The sequence below is a fragment of the Temnothorax americanus genome, unplaced genomic scaffold (assembly GCF_048541705.1).
Source record: "Temnothorax americanus isolate GAGA-0224 unplaced genomic scaffold, ASM4854170v1 Scaffold5, whole genome shotgun sequence".
NCBI classification, from domain to species: Eukaryota; Metazoa; Arthropoda; class Insecta; order Hymenoptera; family Formicidae; genus Temnothorax; species Temnothorax americanus.
The window spans coordinates 5085660-5108746 of NW_027509657.1; the positions used below are offsets into that span (position 1 = coordinate 5085660).

The window sequence follows — 23087 nt, forward strand, 5'->3', positions numbered from 1 at the left end:
CAATTCTATAAATGTAATACATATAACAAACATATTGTCGAACACTCAAATATTAAAAGCGGCTTTAAGTTTTAAAACACCATTGCGTTTTAAATATAAAATGTAATTTTTTATATAAAATAAAAAATGTATAAATTTTTTATTTTCCACGGCAACTCTTTGTATTCCTTTCATGCATCCGCAATCACGAATTTATGTAAATGGCAAGTGTGTACTGTATGAAATGTAATTGTGTGTAAAATCGGACAAACATTATATTATTGGAATGCGATATTATTAAAAATTACAATAACGATATGAGACACGAGCAATAATATTATTCTTAACATGTACAAATATGGCAGCTAGTTTTATTATTACAATTTCAGGAAAATAATATATATTTCCTACAAGGGCAACAAACGTTATGATATCATTTCCGTCATGCGATAACAAATCTACCGAGCAACGTATAATCGAACAGAACAAATTTACATAATAAAAATTGAAAAATAATCATCGTAATATAAAGACGCGTTTATTCAGTCGAGTAAAATAAATGATTTAGAATCGAAAACTCATTCTAATCACGTAATCATTAAAAAAAAAAAAACATATTTTATGTAATGCAAAAAAAAAGAAATAAAAGACCACAGTCCGAGAATGTTTCTCCGCAAAGATGCATTAAGAGATCAAAAGGAGTAAGCTGCAAAGATAAGATCATAGAACGAGCAAAACGCAAAGAAATCTATGTACTCGCGGCCGGAGCCCGAAATTTTACGAGCGTCCATGAACCCGATACGAAGCTGATGTGAATAGGTCACGCGAGATGCTGGAGATGCACCAGACGCGGGACAAATCGGACAGCTGTCGGAATGATGCGCCGAGATCGTGCTTCGACAAAAATTTCCCGAGGCAAAGTAATCATCCATTGAAAACCAGAAGACTTTAATTCAGATGTACAGCTACAGAAATAATCTGAGACGAAAAACCTCGAGGAATATTTTAGAAATGAAAAGAAATATTAGAGGAAAAATTAATTCGATAATTAGACTATTTTGACTTTCTTCCTTTTCTAATTTTCCTTCAGCTTTTTCAACGTTTTTCGATCAATTTTAATTATCAAATTTGCAACACTGTATAGTTTTATTTTTTTCTTTAAAAAGGAATCTATAACTCTATGCCACAATGTTCTGATATGTCAACGTTAATTATTTTGATAATCGAATTTATTGTTAAAATTAAAATTGATATAAGGTAAAACCGCACATAGACAAACTCCGTTAAAACTCGTATACGGCTTAGTCAACCATCGGTCAACCCTACGAGCTAAAGTCAATAGGTAATATTGCCTGTTTAGAACGAGCCAGCCATAAAGAATGCTCCTCGGTCAAAATGAAACGCTACGCCACCCTCTATACGCGCATTTCCGTCCCTCTTTCAGTTGCCCTGTTCATTTATGACACAAAAATTTTACGCTGCTAATTATGGCAAATATGTGGATATGATAAAGTAATAGCGTTGATTCGCACCTAATAAAATTGCCTCTAAATTTACCTCTCTCTCTCTCTCTCTCTCTCTCTCTCTCTCTCTCTCTCTCTCTCTCTCTCTCTCTCTCTCTCTCTCTCTCTCTCTCTCTCTCTTTAATATCCTCTTTAAAAAATTTAGTATAATAAACGATATATATGTATATATATATATATATATATATCGTTTATTATACTAAATTTTTTATACCTATATTATAAATATTATATCAATATATATATATATATATATATATATATATATATATATATATGTATGTATATATGTATATATATCTTTTTCTCAGATTTAAAAATTATATATATATCCGTAAAAGTTCACACATACGTTATATTTCACTGCTCACACAAGAAAAAACGCGCTTTTTACGAAATATACCATTGTAAAGTTGCTCCTGCGGTGGAAAATATTACTTAAGTGCGAGCGGCCTAAGTAACATACTGCATTTTTTAAGAGCGCATCTCGGCCGAGTTTTTTAGGCGCTGGCAACGTTTCTTAAAAGCGTCCATTGTTAACGGGGTTAAACATTAATCCGGCGCTCTCTCTCTCTCTCTCTCTCTCTCTCTCTCTCTCTCTCGGGATTAGGTGCTCAATTGGAAAATTTCTCAGCGAGGTGGAAAGTCGCGGACAGAAGACCGCCCTCTGTTTCCCGTCACCTCATCTTGGAGAGCTTCTCACCGCACTCGACGGATGGAACTTCTTCGAGGACAAGTGATTCGTCTCTGCTCTTTCTTGCGCCTCTCTCCCATACTTGCGCGACACACAGTCTCGCTTTCAACACACAGCCTCTCTAAAACGAAGACCGCGAAAATGGGGAGAGAGGCGCGGAGAAGCGTCTCGCTGAAATTAGAGTAGGACCTCCCCTAGATCTGAAGAGCCTGGTTCAGCGCACTCATCAACGATGCGACCTCTCCAATTTTCTCCGGCTTTCCTCTACTCCGTGATTTTGCTCATCCTTTGCCCCCTTTTCCATCACCTCTGTCACCTGCGTTCGTCTCCTATCTTTGTCCTATCGATTACTGTCGCGATACGTTTGCTCCAAATTTATACTCCGCGATAAAGTAACTAATTGTTAGTACGCTCCGCGCGCAATCGATAGTATAGTTTCGAGCGCAATCTTCAATAAGCCATCTCGCAATGGTATATAGATAATAATAAGTTATGTTACACCGAATATTCCTCATGATAAACTCATGCGCATTGTATACTGAGTTATATAGGTATATACATATACTATACTATAGGTATATACCGTATATACGAATATATTTTGCTGTGTGTTACACGCCGAGAGCAATATACTTTGGAATGAACTAATCCAGTCTATCGCAAATGTTATTCGTGATTAGATATTGTTTCACACATACTCCGCATTGCTATCTTGCTTCAATATAATCTGCGATGTATAACGTTATGCGGAATATTACGTGCAATATGATGCTGAATGCATCCTATAACGGATCATATTACGCTCAGTATTGTTTGTTGTAAATTATGTTCGTTCATTTTGTATTAAGCTCTCTTGATTACATAGATAGCATAAATATCGCGAATAATCTTGTTAAATAGTTTCGAATTAATTTCGCATTAAGCTATCTTATTCTAGTGTACTTTATCGTAAGTTATCAAGATGCTACTTGTACAATAAATACAATAAATAAGCAAAAGATATATGATAAGTTGTAATATCTCAAACATACTTCGCGTCCGATAAATTATGCCGCACTTTAAATATATTTTGCAATGAATCGTTTTGTTTCGAATATATTTAATGCAACCTTTCCCTCAATAAAATTTTTACAAAATTAATATAAAAATTTTTTGCTAAATTTAAAAATACTTTTACCACCATAAAAAGCCATCCGGTATGAAATATATTTTGCAATAAATTACTTCGATAACCGATATTGCTTCGACTGAAAACCGCGACGAAATTACATACAGCAGAGTAGTTTCCGTGATTTTTGCACCGCGGCCGATATAATTTACAAAAAAAAAGTGTCTTTCTCTAAATAAACATTGCAATCGGCTACCTGCCTCGAGCGTACCATTGTTGCTCCATGCTCCAAATTATCTCGCTACGAATACAACCCGGTGCGGTATAAGCAACTTTAGAATATATATTTCCATTTCGCGTACATCGCGAAACGCGATCGGCAGAACGGAAATGGAGGCGCAATTAATAGAACGGCTGGAAATATTCCGTTGATATAAATTCCTCGTTATACCGCGCATTAATTCTTACCACTTCTCTTTCAGAGAAGGGCACAGGGAGGGTAGAAGAGAGGAAACCGAGACGTCACGAGAGGACGGAGCGGCTGCCGCACTCCACCGATGCACTCGTAGCGAGTGACTGGGCTCTCCAAGATGTTGACGTTTAAACGCCTACTTGAAAAGGTGGTCTTCTTCAACGGAATCGTGTCGCGTTCACCAACCTTCCACGAAAGCTGCACCCGAGCACCCGACTATAACGATCTTTTCGTCGAGTAACCGAACGCGCTGCATCGTTTTCTACGGTTCGCGAATGCTACGTGTTTTTTTTTTTTTTTTTGCGACAACATCCGCGATTAAATTGTAAATTGAAATAATTTTTATAATAATTTATCTCGAGTCTGGGTTCTATTGTGATTTACCTCAATAACATTTTAAGTCGTCATACTAAACGATTATCGCTATGCTATATAATATCAATTAAATGGTATCTAATATTACGAACTATACCGTAAAGTACAAATTTAAATTTTAAATAACTCTTTTGTAAGAAATAACTTGGAGTTTTTTCTATGTAAAAATATGTGCGAGCATGCAGAAAAACGCTTTTATGCGTTCAATTTTTATTCGCATAAACATTCTTTCTTCTTTCAATACAAGTATTTTCAATAATATATTCAATAATAAATATTTAATAAAAGTGTAGTTTGTTAATAATAGAAAATATTTGCCATCAGAATATATTTGCCATTCATTTGCGTTATTAATATCCAGAAATATCTATTTTATTTGCACGACAAACACATACATCGCATAAATCCGAATATTACGGTCTTGCAATTGTAGCAATTATAGCAATTCTGTATATAATTGTGCCGTGCAATACAGCTGTATCGAATACCCCAAGAATTATTGGAAAAAGCAGATATCATACACGTGACGATTCCAATATCGACGGTTAACGTGATTACGAGAGACGAAAAAATTGCCTAGTGACATAACCAAAATCGAATCGTGCAATGTCACGCAAGTGACGTTTTATCAAATTTTGTAAAAAGGTATCCTGCTTCATAAAAGTCACGGTAATCATTTCGTCATTCCATATTGGATAGAACGAGAATGCATTTGTCTGCATAATCTCTCGAATCATTATTCGAGCGCACGTAGAATTTTATACCAAAAATTAAATCAGGAATTAACAAAGGACAATAGACAGTTTTTTTTTTTTTTATACAGTGTCACGTAACACAGACAAGTCTTTGACTCACCGGAACTGGCGGGTCGGAGGTCGTAGCTGAGGTGAAGCTCCTTAGCGATGTCCACGGCGCGACGCTTCACGATCGATCGTTGGATCGTCCTCCTCCTTCCGCGACACCCTCGTCCCTTGCGGATGCATCGCTGGAAGTCACTCGGCCGCACAGACGCCGACTGGGTATTCGCACACTCGCGGAATCGCGCGCGGTCGAACGCGGCGGGGAATTCGAATCTCGAACGGTTGAGCGGCTCACGTCACGCGCGCGACTCACTTCGCGCGGCTCGCTCGGCGCGCGCGACCGCGCCGAAATAATTCGACGTGAATCCGGGTAAAAGAAACGAAAGGCTATGCGCGAACGAGCGCGGCTTTTCACGCTCGCGAACGTTTCGCAATCCGAATCCGAAATGTCCCGTCCCGAAACGCACTTTGATCCTCGACTCGACGCCCAGTCGCTCGATCGTTCTGCAATTAGAAAGAGACAAGGTTGAAGATATACGGTGTCGTTAATTCGCCGACGCGAAATCGAATCCGTTACGCCACATTTGCGAAGGGACGCGATTCGGAGCGGAGATCGCGATACACTCCCGGCGACTTTTCAACGGGCCACGAAAATCGCGCGTGCGACGCGACGACACAATCGCGGATCGAGAGAGATCGGACGACGCGAGAGCGTCTCGAGTTCTCATCAGCGCCAAAATCATCGTACCTTGTTCTCACGTCCTGGTCCGTCACCGAACGATGACGCGACTCGCCCGCACGCCGGAGCAATGGACATGGACAGGCTTCCTTCTTCCGCCCTCGACGGCGTCGAGCGCACAGTTCGCTGCAACTTCACGCGTGTCGCGTATTGGCCGTATCGTATTCAGGCGAAGCGAATCACGCGACGACACGATATATATAGGAGGGACGTTCAAATTCGTGCACTCGTGATTTGAAAAAACGGCTGTCGATGTCGCCGCCGCGCCGTGTGAAGCGACCGCGAGACTCGAACGCGCAGTGCCGATGCGGTGTTGAACTCGGTTTCGCGGGCTTCTCCCTCTCCCTCACCTTCCCCGAGTCGGTAAGAAAACTACGCGAGATGCGCGCGTCCTGGCGGCTGCGCGTGCACTGCCTTGTGCTCGGCGCCCGTTGAGATATCCCCCCCTACTCCCACTCTAACTCCCCCCACTCCCGTCGCCCGCCGTATGTATGTATGTACGTCACGGGACGGGACCCCGGTGCCCGGTGCTCCCTCTCCCCGCCCGTCTTGTTTGTTTCGCGCTGGCTGAACGCTGAACTACGGCGTACGACGTACGGCGTGTAACCGTCTCCGTTTTTCGTAGCTTCCTTTTTTCCTCGCTCTTTCGACGACGAACTTACCGTGTGCGTGCCGTCCTCGCAACGCTCCGAAACCCCGCCAGCCCCTTTACGACGCTGCACAAACAAGATATTCGAAGAGGATACGTCTGGATACGTTCTTCTGGTCATTCTCGTTTAAAATGTTCCGCAAATCACACTCGATGGGAAAGAATCGTGGGGTCTCTTTGAGAGAGACGAACTTTTCCGTCCTACGATGTCGCGCTCGTCGCGGTGGCTGCTGTTCGTTACGCGCGTACTAATAAAGATTGGAAATTTACAGCGCCAACTTCACACCGACGCTGACGGCAATTAACTCCCCGCGACGCAAGCCAGCACGGCAGCACAGTATTTCTGAACGTCGAACGATGAACGAATTGTCATAAGGTACTGTAATTAATCGGAAAATTCGCTCGTTTCTCGATTTTAGACCGCATGTCACGCTTCGAACGTACATATTAGTCGTGCACGAATGCGTATATTTCTCATAAATCGACAGGAAGTAATTTAAAATAAATATTAAAATAGTTTTTGAAAGATTTCAGCTTACATTTATCCTCGTTCCCGCACGAGCGAGAACTTGGAAAGCGATCGTTCCAGCGTATATCCGCATTACTAATGCGCCAGGGTGGAAATTACGAGGCGCGATATCAAATCTGAGAGCGGCGCGATAATCCCATGAAGAAATCCGTCCGTAATCGAAGAAGACAATGTGCGCAAGGTCTTAAGAAGTCAACGAGGTTCGCGCGATACGCGTATATATTATGCGGAGCCAGGTACCGCGAGCGGCGAGAGTAACTCGGATATGTATACCTAAGTATATATTGAGTATCGACGCGCGTGCCCTTGAGGGATAGTACACGGCCGAGCGAGAAGGCGGAGAGGCCAAAGACGAGAATGAAGAAGAGGAAGAGGGAGAGTCGCGGAGGTGGAGAAGGAAGGAAAAGGCGATCGAGATTGAATTATGGCTCGCGGCTTAAACGCCGGATTCAAATCGATCCCATATATCACATTACCTGACACCTTTATTCTCCTTTCTGCGGCCGCATCTCGCCCCTGTTCCCGGGACACCCTATTGTTTTACTTCTGTCTCTTCCTCTTTCGCTCTCTCTCTCTCTCTCTTTCTCGGTCTCTCGTTATTCATCGCACATGCAATTAGATATGAGCTGCTGCGCCGCGTACAGAATAACCGTGGACGTGTCTTGGTCGTATTGCATAACAGACGATTTTACGGATAATTGTAGTACCTCTCAATATAGATTTCAATAAATCTTTCAGTCTGGTTGGTTGAAAAAATTTTTCTCTTAAAATGTAAATTCCTACGTGTATTTTTTGCACGCATCTCTTACAAAGTTTTTTGAATTGTTACATTTGCAGACTCTTCAAAAATAGTTATTGCACACAAAGATGAAATTGCCATAGTGTTTTTTATGATTTACAAATTTAGAAATCGTATAATTGTCTTGCGACATTATTCCCTTGTTGATTGACGTTTCAGCTTATCGCTCATTAATCAGAAAATTCGATTCGACGGCGAGAAATCTGTCGCTCGCGGAAAGTCTTCCACATCGAGTGGAGCTGCGTTTCTATCGCGAAGTTTCAGAAACGCGAGCGGAAGAAAAATGTAGATCCGGGAAACGAATGTCATCATATATCGAAGCTCGCAGTTTTGTACTCGTCGGTGAACAGAAACAAAAGTTTGTCGGATGGAAATATCATTCGATGCCTGTCAAATATAAACCTAGCGCAACGAACGCCTTTTCCGCCATTCGTGTACAGGCAGATTTAAAATTGTCAGACCGAGATACGTTTACGTTATAATTTAGAACAATAAAAACCGAACAACAATAATGATGCAGCATAATGTAAAAATGTTAGCAGGATCGTGAGAATAAAGATAAAGAAGAGAATCCGATAAATAAATTCTCTGTTTTAACGATACATAATCCGGTAAACGTAGCTTATCTTTTATGCATAATTTCTCGGGACGTCCGTTGAATATTCAGGAGTATTGCTTTTCGTCGCACATGCGTAAATCGTAAATCATTACTGGCGACGGAACAGCGTTTTTATTTACGCTTTCATTCGCCGGCAATTATCTCGGCGCTAATGCTCGAAAAGTCGAGTTATCGTCAAAATGACGCCATAAATTCAGCGTGATCGCGAGCGCGTGCTTTCGCCGACGAGCGAAGCCTATTTTTCCACGCCGGACGCAGAAAGGAACGATTCGCTATATTACGTTGCAACCGCCACCTTTCAGCCCTTCCGTGCGATAATTTTCCCGTGTTTATGGCCCGCGAAACATCCTATCGTTTTTCTTTGCCACCGGCCACAAAAAAAAGAAAGGTTCATATTACTAGAAGCGAGAAAGGGCGGTACGGAAAAACTAAAGGGAAGAGCATATACGAGATTGGAAACATGGAAACACTACCGAGTTGCACGATATTCGCACAATACGCGCTTCTGCATTTGCGTGCATATAAGCGCGATGCGTGTGCGCGATTCGGATCGAATTACGTTAATCGGCCGACCACGAGCTTATCGGAAACGATTGATGAAACTTACCGTGAAACATTCGGTCTGCTACCACGAAACTCTATCTTACATTATCCGTGAGATAAACGTGCAAAACTGCGACGAGAAATAAACTGCAGGAGATCGATCTGTCTTTGATTTTATCACGAATCTTTTTTTTAGCACAGTAAAATATTTTATAGGGTATAATCGAGACGTGTCGTATGACTAAATCTTGAGTGTGATCGTTAAATCCAATCCGTGCCGTGCTCTTCCCGAGAACGCGCCCGAACGAGTTTTTCGAGGCACTATTTACCTGCATCGCAGGTGTCGGCGCAGCCGCGTTTATCGCGCCCGAGACTCGTGCGACGCGAAACCATAAATTTTAAGTGCTCCCTAATCACGCGTGTTTCGCTTCCATTGAGACGTTCATGTTTGGTTGTATAATACGCTCTCTCCCGAGCGATACCCGGCGATACTATGTTGCATCGCCGCCGCATACCAGGCTTACACATCGATCGTATACCGTATCCTTCCTTATCTTTATACTTTCCGCACGATCTTGTAACCCGGACCGGTGCTGGAGAAAAGAGACTTCCTATTCCATTCCGTTCTGCGCTCGCTGGCGTCCGCTCGGTGAATGCCGGGCTCGCACGCGCGAACGAGTTTCGTTATGGGAAATTCTACAGTTGTCCCCGGGTATTGTCGCGCGATAGCGTAAGCGACGTCAAAATGCAGCTTAGTCCACGTGAAATCCGACTGTCCGGCCGACCGGCCGGTGATGGTTGCTGCATACAACAAATATAACTGTCGCTACGCGCTCAACGCCGTCACGAATTAAACATGCGTTATTGTAAATGCAATTTGCCCAACGTTGTTCGGTAATTTGCTCATCCGCGCGAAATAAGGGCGAAACAAAGCCCTTTCTTCATTCAGGATGAAGTCGCTAAACATTAAATGAGCTTTCAAAATCTCCCAACGGCTATAATACATTTTCACTTTCCAGCTAGCTGCGATCTTAAAATTTCGTAATGTGCGACAGAGAAATACAACGATATACATTACACTCGTTTTAAAAGCACTGTTAACGAGATATATATGAGTAAAACTAAATGTTACTTCACACACAAGTAATAAATTTCATATAACATAGATACATTATCACGCGTAACATTGATACAATGATCGTGCTGTATAAGATTCCATGTTTATTCGACACTTTCGCGATCGCGCGTGTACGATGCAACAGCGCACAATCATCGCGTGCATCCAAGAAAATCATTGCTCGCCTTCGCAACAATATCAATGCTGCGAGCGACGCTGCGTACGATCGTTCGTGACGCACACGAGAGTGACGATAATCATTTGTCACAAATAATCGGCGAACCAGTCATCACGCGCGCCGGCATACACTACTTGTCGTGCCGTAATTACTGCTCGGATAATTTCACAAACATAACGCTGTTCACAGGGCAGCAGCAGCAGCGGCAGCAGCGGCACTAGTCGCCTCTGTCAGCTTCGAACAATTCCTAACGCCAGAGTGATTCGAGAGAGAAAGCGTTAACACGAACAAGCTAAACGCACCACCTCCATTAAAGAGAGACCGCTCATCTACCGAAAGGGCAGAACGCAGATTGAGCTCGGATTAATCTCAAGGTACAAATAGATATGCATTTATATGAAAATAGGCCTCAAAATATTAAAAGAAAGCATAAAAATTTAAGGGAATTTATTCTTGCTAATTAATCAGGCAAGATAGAGATTACAATCAAAATATTATAGATATAAATATTGCTATATAGTTCCGCCAATTCTACATTTGATAAGATGAGCTAAAGATTTTATAAATCATGAATAGTAAAATTTTTATCAATTTCTTTAAACTAAATATAGATGTATGTATATATAAGTCACATAGTTTTAAAGTATATGTAAGGAATATTAAAACTTTCAAATTACGCTGGGCTATAGATTCTTGAAATACCGTTATCATGGGCGAAATGTGAATTTTGCAATTCCGATCGCCGGGTTTTGCTACGCTGTGCTGCTACAGTTCAAAAAACTTCATCGCAACTACCTTCTTTAAATTCTTGCATCGTCAAACATCGTAATCAACAAATACGTGGTGCCAAGGCATTCGACAATTTGTCTGAGACTAACATAAGATCTGCCCTAAGTCAGGTTTCTAACGACAAAGAGAAGTGGGAAACGCGCTCTTTGATCGTGAATTCGAGTCGCCGCGTTCGTGCGAGTCTGCGCGTACACACGCATCAATTCCTTCCGTTCTCATTCTCGCCCAGAGAGATTGACTTATCGGCGCGTTTTCCGTTCCTCGCGTTTTGTGCCCCTACCGGGAATTTTGCGGAAATGAATTTGCACGCACGCACGATCGACGAATGAATAAAATCCTGACTGGCACCGGTAAATGTTGCGCTTTGATCTAAACAGCCAAATAAATTCAGTCGTGCGTCGTAATCGACGACTGGGAGTTTGGAAAGGAAATTTGGATTTACGAAATAAATTCCATTCTAAAAAAAAAGTCGGCAACTGGAAATGTTACGAATTTCCCATTTTTTCCGTTTTAATAATTTACACAAAGCAAACAACGCTCGAAACTTTTTATGCCATTTTGAAGTTACAACATTTTCACGTAAAAGCTAAATTTTACGGTGCACAGAATAAAACAACTCTTTAAATTTCACGAGAGCATATAATTAAAACCGGTATCTACCTATTCTTATTAAAACTAAACAATTACTTATTTACATTTAGAAATTGCAATATTCACAAATATTCTTTTTTTTATAGCTACAATAGAGATACTAATATATTTTTGCAGCAAACGTCAAAAGTCACGTTTCGCCCTGGTGAATACGCAAATGAACAAGGATGATTAAATATAAGCGATGATTTAATAGGTCGAGTTTCAAGGAAAATCGTGCGAGTGAATTCTTTGTTTTGCGCAATATAATGACGCAAAAGAGAAAATACCACGGTAAAAGCCGGACAAGCTAGTGCCAGGACGCGACCCTCTCCTACGATTTTCGCCATATTATTTCGCGCGAAACGGATGCGACGAGGTATCATTACGTTCAATGCGGTTCCTCGACGAGACGAACACATTATTCGTTGTTTTCGCTGGCGAGATCTAAAAGGGTGAATCGCACGGTGCTGCACACAACGAGAGCGAACGGCTCTCGACGAATGCGGCTCGCTGCATGTCTGCGGACAGAATTGCATCGTCGACTTTTTCAACTAGTCTACAAATTGCTGCTTCTCGAAAGCGCATGTACATGGAGCGATTACACAGATTTATTTGTAACCGTAATTTTAACTGTGTATATTCTAGATCTCGGAGATTTTACTTGTATATGAAAAAACAAGTATTTTTTTCACTTAATCTTAAAAAACTATCGATATTGAAGTTTTTAAAAGATATTTCTAGATAGAATATATACAATATCAACTATATGATTTTGCATTGCATATTGAACGTAGTTCGCATAACATCACTGCGAAATAATCCTATGTTCTAGGACATAATTAATCCACAGCGATATGCGAACAATAATTACTCAAACTACATTTCTCGGTAAAGGAGCCTGTGTGTCTCGCAAGCTAGCTCGTGCCTACAGAGTATACGCATACGTTAGATCGTAATATTACAACTGGGCCTGTACATACTAAGCTACTAGTTAAGAGTGATGCCGGGTAAAGGGGTGACGACGAAGGTTGCCTTTGTTTGTCTGAAGTACGCGCGTTTCATCAGCTCGAAGTGGCAACGACGTCGGAATGGAAAGAGAGAGAGTGAGAGACCGAGAGACAAGCGGGGGATGGCGATCTCACGTGTGCGCCCTGTAGTCGGCCCGAGCACTTTTAAACGCACTTTCGACTAGCGAAAGAGAAAGACGAGGCGAAGGGTTGAAGGATGTGTGTGTGTGTGTGTGTGTGTGTGCGCATGTGTTCGTGTACAAGCGTAATAAGAATATCGCTACGCGGCGACAGACAGTTGGTGGTATGTGTAGCTCTAACGTTTTATTTATCAGCGCTGATGACTTCGCCGTCCTCACCTTCGCCGAGGATCGCAATTCTTCTTTCCTCGGAGTAGAAACTGAAAGAAGCTTTGCAACTTCCCTTCGCCGCGCGCTCATCGCCGCAATCAGGATCGTGTCCGCATTCATGCTCGTGGCATAAGTCTTACTCCGTTTATATCCCGCTACATCAATACTACCCATTAGCATTTCTGAGGATATTTGGCCTGCGTAATATTCAATCGTGATCTCCCTTCATGTTAATACGTCACGGTCGAAATGCGCTCTCTCTCTCTCTCTCTCTTTTGCCGAGTATTGACCTCAGTCGTAAAGGTGGTCTCAAGAGAGGGCGATTAAATTACACGTGTAGTCAAAAAGCGGTGTAAAAAGTTTGACGTTAAACGATCCTGTCGAGCGAAATAATGAGAAATCCTACGTCATTTCCATTTTATTCTATACTTCTGTCTTGATTCAAATTACATAAATGCAGTCGACATTATTATTAATAATGCATAAAATCTGTATTCTAAAAAATATAATTAAAAGTTTAAAACATAATTTCGAAGCCTAACTTAAACATTAGAAACCAGTGTGTAATGCTGTAATATTATTAATCTCGTCTCTATAAATTTGTCTAGGTTCCTAAAGGATGGCGAGAGCTCTCGTATCGGCATCCTTCGACGATCCCGTTCTGGCGGCACCACGGGGTTGCAATCATTTGCTGACATTTCCCACTTTTGCGGTGTACACGCACCTATCCACCTAGCTACCGCGGCACTGCTGAAAAATATCGTCAAGACGGCATTGAAATATTACACTGTGTCACACCGCAAGAATTGCCGCGCCGTCGACGGTAATCTACCGCTGTCTCCGCGCGCGAGCGACGATTCGTATTGCTCGCACGAAGGAAACACTAGCACGGTGACATTAAACTCTACAGCAGGTGGAATTCCGTCCCGGAATATAACGGCCACCCCATATTGTCGCTGCATATCTGAACGCTGCATTAATCAACCATGCTGGGTATGATATACGTTCGTTTCCGATCGCGTATATAACGATGTATGTTTCTATCAACTAATTTCTACTTATCGCATCCTTTTTGTATACTCACTTTGGAGACGATTTTTTATCGAATATTGATTTGTCAATTGTTATAATTTTGTCTTAGTATATCTTGGCGATCAAGATTTAATTTTTGTCATAGCAAGACGAGCGTGAAATTACGCGTATTACATGGACGATTATTTCGAGTAATGATTGCTTCATTAAGTTTTCTACGCGTAGAAACGGCGCTTAATGTTACTATAATCATCCGCTGCACAGTTGTGATCCTTGGCAATGTGCCAATAGACGCACATGGGACATTACACTCGCGTTGTTACAGATTTATCACTCCAACTGACGTCGTATCCCAACAAGAGACTCGGCATTAAATCAAATCATTAATTAATCCACTAATACTCGTACTTATTTAGCTGATTTATCCGCTTAATCTGCGGCTACAATTAATCTGACTCTTCTTTTATAAGAAAGACATTTGAAGCAATATGTGTCTAAGGGCCAGTTTCGCAAACGTTGGTGGAACTGTCGGTTAACTTTTAATCTTAAGTTAACTCACTTTTTGTCTCTTTCTAAGGGGGACGTTAAAAAGAGACGAAGAATGAGTTAACCTAAGATTAAAAGTTAACCGACATTTGTGAAATTGAGCTTAAAAGATGAGTTTAAATATGCCAGAATTATTGGTTATAAATTAATTGAATTAATATTACTGATAATTTAATAATGAACCGTATAATATCTACATTAATGGACATTACTATTTAATGTCTGAACATATTATGGAGTCAATTTATAGAATTTGAGGACAGCGGTCGTTTACTCATCGTTTTACATACTTCAATCTTTTAAAGCATTATACTTAACGCGTGATTGCGTCGGTTTGAGAACTATCGGGAACAAGTAGAGCGTGTCTCTCCCAGCACGCGCAGCATCCAGGACTTTCGTATTGCTTCGGAATGGGCTATCTCAAAGGCAACATCTCCACGCTAGTCACACGGGAAATGACTCTCGCAATCTTTCCGCTGAATGCCGCTTGGCAGTCGGCGCGGGCCGAGCGGACTTTCAACGGATATTAAATGAAAACATCGGCTTCTTTTTCGCTTCCGTGGATCCACCTAATATTTGCACAGATAGATATCGCAAAGAAACCGTCTGCGGCTCTGAACCAGCTCTTCTTTTCCTTCTTTCTTTCACCTTTTCGAGATTCCGCATGAGACCGCGCACGTCTTCGCCGCACGAAGACAAACCTTCGTGGAAATTAAACGAACTTAAACTTTCGGCCCCTAACTATCGAAAGACTTTGTAGTAGCATTTTATTTAGAAACAACTATTATTATATTTTAAAGTTATATGTTGCATAGAACTAGAGAGGTGATACCGCTAAGGAGATCTCTGAAAATGTTATTCACGGTTTCGAAAACACGATATTCACCTCTGTCATACTGTCGATTGCAGTGTCCTGAAAAACAGAAAAAACACGACACGCGAATGCACGATGGAGTTCCAGTGAAATCGCATGAGACTCTAGAGAGATACGCCTTGAAGTAATCTCGCCATTTCGCTGTCTCCATGACCAAATGTTACGCACCGCGTTACCGACTCTCCTTCGTTCTCTATTTCAGAGAAAGAAAGATTAGTAGATTTTATCACTATCAAGTTACAATACGACTGGCGCGCGCCACGTCGCACTTTATGATCCTGCTTTTCCGCGAGCAGGGCCGAACAGAGATCTTATCTAGTCACTTCCCGATTATTCCCTCGCCTAGAGAGGCCCTTTACTAATTCACACGATTTTACGGAGCCCATTGTCCGTTCGAACGACGGCGAGGCTTACCGTAGATGCTGCTCTTGGCCTACCAAACCCTATCATCCTTTTCTATCCTTTCGAGTCTCTTTGGAGGCCGCATGACGATGATAGACTTCGAATCCCGAAGCAATCAGACTTAACTCTGATCTCCAAACTCTCATTAGTTCATGCGGTTGAACGACCTCCTTTGCTGTTTCTGTGCGAATCAAGATTACAGACGGATCTGGGGAACAATCTTGAGCGCTCTTCTTTGATAGTTGTTAAATTCATGACAATGACATTAAAACGAACTTTCGCCTTGACATAAAATATGCATTTTCTGTATTCGCAAGTACTTACTGTGAATTATTTCAATTAAAATAAATTTATTATCGCGAAAACGGTTTCCAGATTGCAAAAAATATTTGAATGAAAGAACTCTAAAATGCCTCGAAACTAATTTTTTTCAAAATCACAAATGTCCATTATAATCAACTAAAAGTTTAAGCTACGGAATACGATAAGAAAAAAAACGTCTTTGCCTTAAATTTTTAGTTTTTAAATTAATTTTTAAACTTTAAACCTTTAGCGCGAAAAACTGCTCGCAAGTTTATAAAAATCTGACGTTATATGTATAAATCCCACTATAGATGGGAGGTAATCGGATTTCTCCAATAAGCTCGCTATACTCATTGTGTCTTGTTTCCTCTGTTTCAAATTTTTATGATATATATATGTACATGTGTGTGCGCGCGCGTGCGTGCGTGCGTGCGTGCGTGTGTGTGTATATAATACATATGTATCGTGGATGATACGGATTTTACATTATTCATACATATCCTGCACAAATAGCTATATCAAAAGAAGTGAATATATACAAATGTGCTTCATTTGCTAACCGTTGCATTTAATTAACGTGATAATTGGCTGACAGAAATAATGAAAATGGGTAACTTGTTGATATTACAATCTCAGTAAAGCATATATTCTACTCGTAATAAATTAATGCAACTTATTAATGGTACTAATTGGTCAACTCAATTTGTACATTACACTATTTTTCATGTAACGCATGTAGTTTTGTTATCAGCAGACAGATACTGGCGGAATCGATTAGTTTTTTAGATTAACATTTCTCTACCTAGTTCACTACGTTATTCTTTTTTCTTTTTCTTGTGGTATTATACACAAATACAACTGCTACCTATAATTTGTGACGAACATATGCATATGGCGAATGAAGGCAGCATAATCGCATAAGATGCATCGCTGTCGCAGATTTCTGAAAGTTTCTGGGTCGATTCAAGAAACGACGATCTTTAAATCTCCCACACACACACGCAGTGCGCAAGCACTACGAAAAAACATCACATCGAACTATATTTCTGACTCTACTGCTTGCTCATTCTTTTTTTTTTTATTTTTTTTATTTTTTTTATGTAAAAAGCATTATCGTAGTTACCATTAATATCCTTTACGTGTCTTCAAATTCATGGCTATAACTTTACATCAATTTCTTTGGATTAATTAATGCTTCTTGTCGCTTTGAAAGATACGCTTAAGCTTTCCGGCGTAGTTGAGTTTATAAGAGAAATATTGAAATAAAGGAACTCCTTGGTATTATAATATCTAATATTATTGCAGTAAATATAATAATAACGAAACTTCTCTCTCAAATAAATCAGCTGTTTATATCGAAGAGACATTACAGTGTATGAAAGATTTCCGTTTCTGCGATTCTCTCTCTGTGAGCACTCTTATAAATCTGAAAGCTTTCGTATCGAATGTGATTACAGCTATACAAAGCTCGTGAGTTATATTTACAAGACAATGATTCTCCCTATTATCTCATCGAGTTTGTTTCGAATTTTTCATGAGCTTTTTTTGCCCCACGCTCTTCTAACTTCCCATTATTTTCCACAATCTCAATGCGTCGCCGAGGCCGTCGTCCGATCTCCCGGATGACGCGGAATTGTCCTCGTCGGTGTCGAAGTTACGGTTCAAAGTAAGGAACGAGTCTCTATCAAAGGTTGTTGCGTCTCGCTGCGAGACTCCGACTCTCATATTCCGCGCTGTCGCGTTTCAGCACTTTATTCTCGTTCTCCAATCTCGCCATCTCCACCTTCCCCAACATCATGCTGTCAGTCCTTCCCGCTTGTCGTTTTAATCTTTTTAGCCTTCCGCTTCTTTTCTTCCCTGGACATTTCCAACACAGCGACTGATTTCGCGGGGCAAAAAATTTACATGGTTTATTTGGTATACATTTATATCGACGGTTCGCATTAGCGGTTCGTGGCATTATCATGGTCCACTGAAGATTTGAAAAAAACGTGACAAAATGGAATGTTTGAGTAATATCGGCGTACATCGACGAATATTCATCCGTTCTAATTTACACTGGTTACCGCAATTTTTTCGGCAAACAAAGATCAGTTTCCCGTTACTTATAAAAACTAGATTGTTTGATTTAATTGTGAGATTGTTTCTTTATTTTATATAATACGTGAAATAGAAATATTTTTTAATGCTTTTAAAATAATGTTACTTGTAATCAAATTGTTTATGAGACATAATCTCTTTACCTTTTCTTCTTTTTCTTCTTTAAGAAAAAGGAGATTTTTATTTCAAGGGAAAACTCTGATCGAGCAGACGGAAGACTTTTTACCTAGAATATTTTTCACATACTTCTGCTTTTATCTCGGAACAGCGCTACACTTAGATATATTATTTATTAATACTACAAGTGTATATAACATCATAAACTTTTATTCATTGATATAAATATAGAATAGTACTATTTTTATAAAACAATTTCCATTTCCCATTTTAGAAAGAGAAGAACTTTTACAAAACTTGTTTTTACATACAACTATTCGAAGTAATTGCGTTAATCAAATGTACAAATTATTTTCAGCAAACGACAACTGAAACTCGCGTGCGTGCGCGTATCACGAGGGTAAATTTATTGAATTCCTGGACGGTGCCCTCCAATTCCAACCCTTTGCGTCGACGCTACGAGAGGCGGTGCGCGTCTTATCGCATTCACACGCATCCTCACATTTGCAACACGTATTGGTAATGTGTGTCGACGAAGAAACTAAAGCGCACTATGCGTATACACGCATACACGCACACGCACGTCGCCCACACGTCGTTCGGCCGAATTTATTTAACCCAATTAAGGAACCCCGCCGGCAATCTTTTGAGCAACTGCTCGGTCGATTGAAAGTTACACGTGTTTTTGTCAGTTCTCATTTAACACATACCGGGTGTGTAACCGGATACGAAACCATCCGAAGGACACGGAGGCAATGGCGGGCAGCGCCGATCTGGAAACGTAGCACACGATGTACGGAGGGAAGAGACCTTATACGTGTCGAAGGCCAGCGATTCCGTTTCGATTACGAAGAATCGAGAGAGCCGATACGACGACGGGACAGTCCCGTCGTGCGATGACGTACGATCAGCGTATTTTGCTAGGCAGAAATGCAATCGAACACCACTCCATCGAATTTCGCGACTTTGTACGTGGAAATATGAGTGTGCAGCTTCATGCTCAATAAAATACGTCAATCGCAATGATTTTCGAGGAGCATTACCTGTAAAACATAAATCCTCGTGTGATATGATTTGTGAACCTTAGTCCGTATTTCTGCAGTAAGTTCTAAAATTTTTTTTATATATACGAAATTATCGTCTTCTTTACTTTCTGTATACGAGAGAGATGATCCGTGCCATCGGCTGCTGATGGTTTCACTTTCAGTCCCTCGGGACCGGAGTCGGCGTCCCGGCGAAAATATAATATTTTTTATATTCAAAATATATACAAAAATTAAACATGTTTATTTAATTTTTAAATTATTATTCTTTACGGTTTAGGGGAAAGTAGTTTTAAAATATTTAAATAAAATTAGAGGAAAATAATGTAGGATTTTCAATTTAACTGTTACATCAGGCTAAACGTAACAGAAAATTAGAAAGAGCGATAAGAGAAAGGTTACGACTGTAATAACAGCATTATTATTTAATTGCAGTCCGATGTACATCTGGCTGAGTTTCTAATAAGATCTTTTGGTAGAGCTGGTATCGTCATCCACGCTGGACTTCGCCATTTTCCTAATGAAACAACTTTCCCGATGTAATTAACAAACTCACTGTTGCACAAATGTATTAGGCTATCTCATGGGTTTCTCATTTCGCAGCAATGAGATTAAGAATTATGATATTGTACGTATTCACATGTATATGCATATTCACACAGTGTTGTGATGAAAAGAGATGTCTCCTTTCGTGTATTATAAAAATAATCGGTACCAAAATTTTAGATGCGTAAAAGCTACGATAAAAAAATTTTTAGCATTAATATTATTATTAATATTGATCAAAGCAATCAGGTAACGTATTCCATAACGACATTTTACTTTGTTTGCAGGGGATTTGCACAGACGCGTTCAAATAACTGCCGTAAAGATAACTGCTTTTCACCGTGGGTCCACGATAGAGGAAGCCAATTACTATCTGCACCGCATTTGGCATAATACAAATGGAGTATACCATCGAGTACCAGTTGCGTCTATTTCGTATCAGGTGGAAGCCAATTGTGCAGAGCGATCGAACCCAGTCGTAGTCCTGGCGCTAACACAGCGCGGCGCTAAATTATTATAATGCCCATCGGACAAAGCGTACTGTCTCGCTTGAAATTCTATGCTAATGAATTAGGGGATCGAACTTGATCGAACATGCGCTTTCGCATGAATGCGTTGTCGGATATATTATCTGCTTAGGTTCTTAGATTACTTATACGCCGAACTGAAGCCAAGCTTAATTAAAACGGCGAGTCATCATAAAAGTTTCATTTAATAAACCAAAAGTAAAAATAAAAAATAAAAATTATACAAAATTGACAATTATTGCAATTTGAGTAATTTATTGATATATATGTATTTTGCTGCATAACAATATAAAACGAAAATTTTTTTCAATATTATACGTTGAAATATAATTTAAAAGTCTCATTAGCAACAAATCCAATGCATTGTTCACCCATTTACATATGTTGTCCGCTTGGAATTAATTAAAAAACGTCCGATAATCGTAACGTCCATTAATAACGTGATTAAAACTTCATAGCTCTTCGTTGAAATCACGCATGGATTAATGTCTACAAAAATATTGGCGAGATATACATTACGCGCAGCGTATATTATACCGTTCGCAAGTATTATTAATTATTTCTATCATTGTAACGTTTGCGGTCCGGTGTAATCGAAACTGAATATTTCCCGTAATATTATGGGATAATCATCGGTTCTGCCCACCGAGCAGAAATATTAAACGCAATTAAACGTTTCCCTTTGGTGAACGCGCGTCGCATGTGAGATTGTGAGAATGCAACATTCGCCTAATGCACCATGGATCACGCGGGATGTAGCTGGAAATGAGATAAAATCTTTCGCAAACGATTTAAGAATATATCCGAATCTCGTGAGTCTAATTGTAAGACGAGAAATATATTTGCTTACTACGAATCTCAATAAAGTAAAATTTGCATCGATTTTTTTTTATATCGTATTGAAAACAAATCTATCTTTACTCTTCGAACGATTACTCTACCATAATGAAACGATATTCAGATGCCGGATTGAATTGAGATTTGCGGATACGTATAAACTTAATATTATCCCTAGACGAGGTCCGTAACGAGACAGATATCTTGGCTCGCCACTTGACCTGTCAATTATAATAAGACGCGTAATGAATGAACCCCTTCATGACCCGCAATTGGAAAAAATACGAGGAGAAGGAAAAGCTGATTTCCTTTGGCGCATCGACAGTCAACGAGCGCTAAACACGACCGGCTTAACCCGAGACGCAGTAATGAGCATATGGGATAGAAGTCACTTATATGTATCTCCGGCGTGTCTCGCTGCGACAAACCGTATAATATGACTCGCATTATACGAACGACGCAGATCTATGCACAGAGAGCTATGCGAAACTTTGCTTGGAGTTGTTCGTAACGCGTATCTTTAATCTTTCCGTGGTAAATCTGAAATCTTGTCTTCTGAAAATACATAATATTATAACAATGAATATATACATCATAAAATATAATAATAAAAAATTATGAAAACCCATTGCCAATTAAACTTAAATCTTATTTTTACAATTATTTGATATTTTTATTATGACATCTCATGAATATTTATATTATTTATTAATAGATTATTATAAGATTATTTATGATAAAACGTTATACAAAAAATGCAAAAAGGAGATATTTAAAAATTGTTCTTTGAATGCTTTAATTATATTGCCTTCGTATGATTCGGGAATTACTGGTTTCCGAAATTAATGATCTATTAATCCAACAATCTACAAAAAGCGACTAATTTCTTAAATCATGATTTTAGGACAAAAGACAAAAGAGAGTTCTGCAGGCTTATACATCAGCAGTAGTTGCGATGTCTCGAAATAATTAAGCTTTTATACTTCGACGTCGCACTTTGATCAGTCAGCTCTACGCGTTTTACATTTTAATATCCGACAAATGAAAAAAATCGTGGCAACACGAAGAAGGCGATACACCGGCGGAACCGACGTCAGGACACTCGAGATGATTCACATTTTTCGAGAGAAAATCTAATATGAATGCGCTAGTTGTCGGTACCTCGCATTACCTAAGTTAACGTTGCAACCTGATTGCGACGTTTACGCATATGTTCGAATACGTCGATGCACCCCGACGTTTGTGTTTGCTTACGCGTATATATGCGTGCCTACGCGTGTGCACGCAGCTTTCCATCGCATCGCGCACTAATCATGGTAAAAGCAGCTGGCAGCGCGTTATATCTGTCATCCAGCGTATTTTTCCTTAGTTATATAATGGAAATATGAGAGGTGTCACATTCGTGCCTTGGAATATCTTTCTACTATTTTTAAAAATACTGGAATTAATTATTCCATCGCAATGAGTCTAAAATAGTTTGTTCGTATACATTGGCACAATAATGCGTCTTCGGAGATTTTTTATACTAATAACAATGTTTTAAAAAAAATTCCGAAAAGACGCAATCAAATTTTTAATAAGAACAAAATTTTTTGAATTTTTTAAGAGAGTCTGTATGAGAATTTTCCGTTCCACTTTATACAAGTTTAAATTGAATAAAAACATGTATGGATGCTATATTTTAGAATGTAGCAAAAAATAATACGTGTATATCTTTGTGTTCTTAGTGGTGAAAATTAATTGAATGGAGCACTTAACCCGTTTGCCCTTAGACCGCCGGTGTCAAGAAGAATTATTGGATTGATTAAGGCAAAAAGGAAAAAACGTCGTTGTAATTACCGGCGCTAAAGATCGCCC

The 23087-nt window shown here is 39.9% G+C and overlaps 1 protein-coding gene and 1 long non-coding RNA gene across 12 annotated transcripts in view; one reads left to right on the forward strand and one right to left on the reverse strand.

Moving 5' to 3' along the window:
* LOC143904053 (uncharacterized) overlaps positions 1-6075 on the reverse strand; it is a 325508-nt gene extending 319433 nt beyond the window's left edge. For 3 of the 4 annotated variants that reach the window (XR_013258841.1, XM_077418274.1, XM_077418273.1), the window contains exons 1-2: positions 5700-6072; positions 5007-5455 (exon numbers count right to left, since the gene is read on the reverse strand). The gene's annotated coding sequence lies outside the window, so the exon portion shown is untranslated. Of the gene's footprint in view, positions 1-5006; positions 5456-5699 lie in introns of all 4 variants that reach the window. The other variant, XM_077418275.1, reaches the window with a different exon arrangement.
* A 123-nt stretch (positions 6076-6198) lies between these two features.
* Positions 6199-21876, forward strand: LOC143904063 (uncharacterized). 8 transcript variants are annotated; one of them, XR_013258851.1, is made up of 6 exons: positions 6199-6715; positions 6867-10498; positions 13512-13896; positions 18636-19378; positions 19756-19948; positions 20154-21876. It is a non-coding gene; the product is annotated as an uncharacterized LOC143904063 (long non-coding RNA). The 8 variants fall into 8 exon arrangements; XR_013258849.1 differs by having other exon boundaries at positions 18636-19948; XR_013258846.1 differs by lacking the exons at positions 18636-19378; positions 19756-19948 and having other exon boundaries at positions 6199-6455; positions 6612-6715.
* Positions 21877-23087: the final 1211 nt, after the last annotated feature.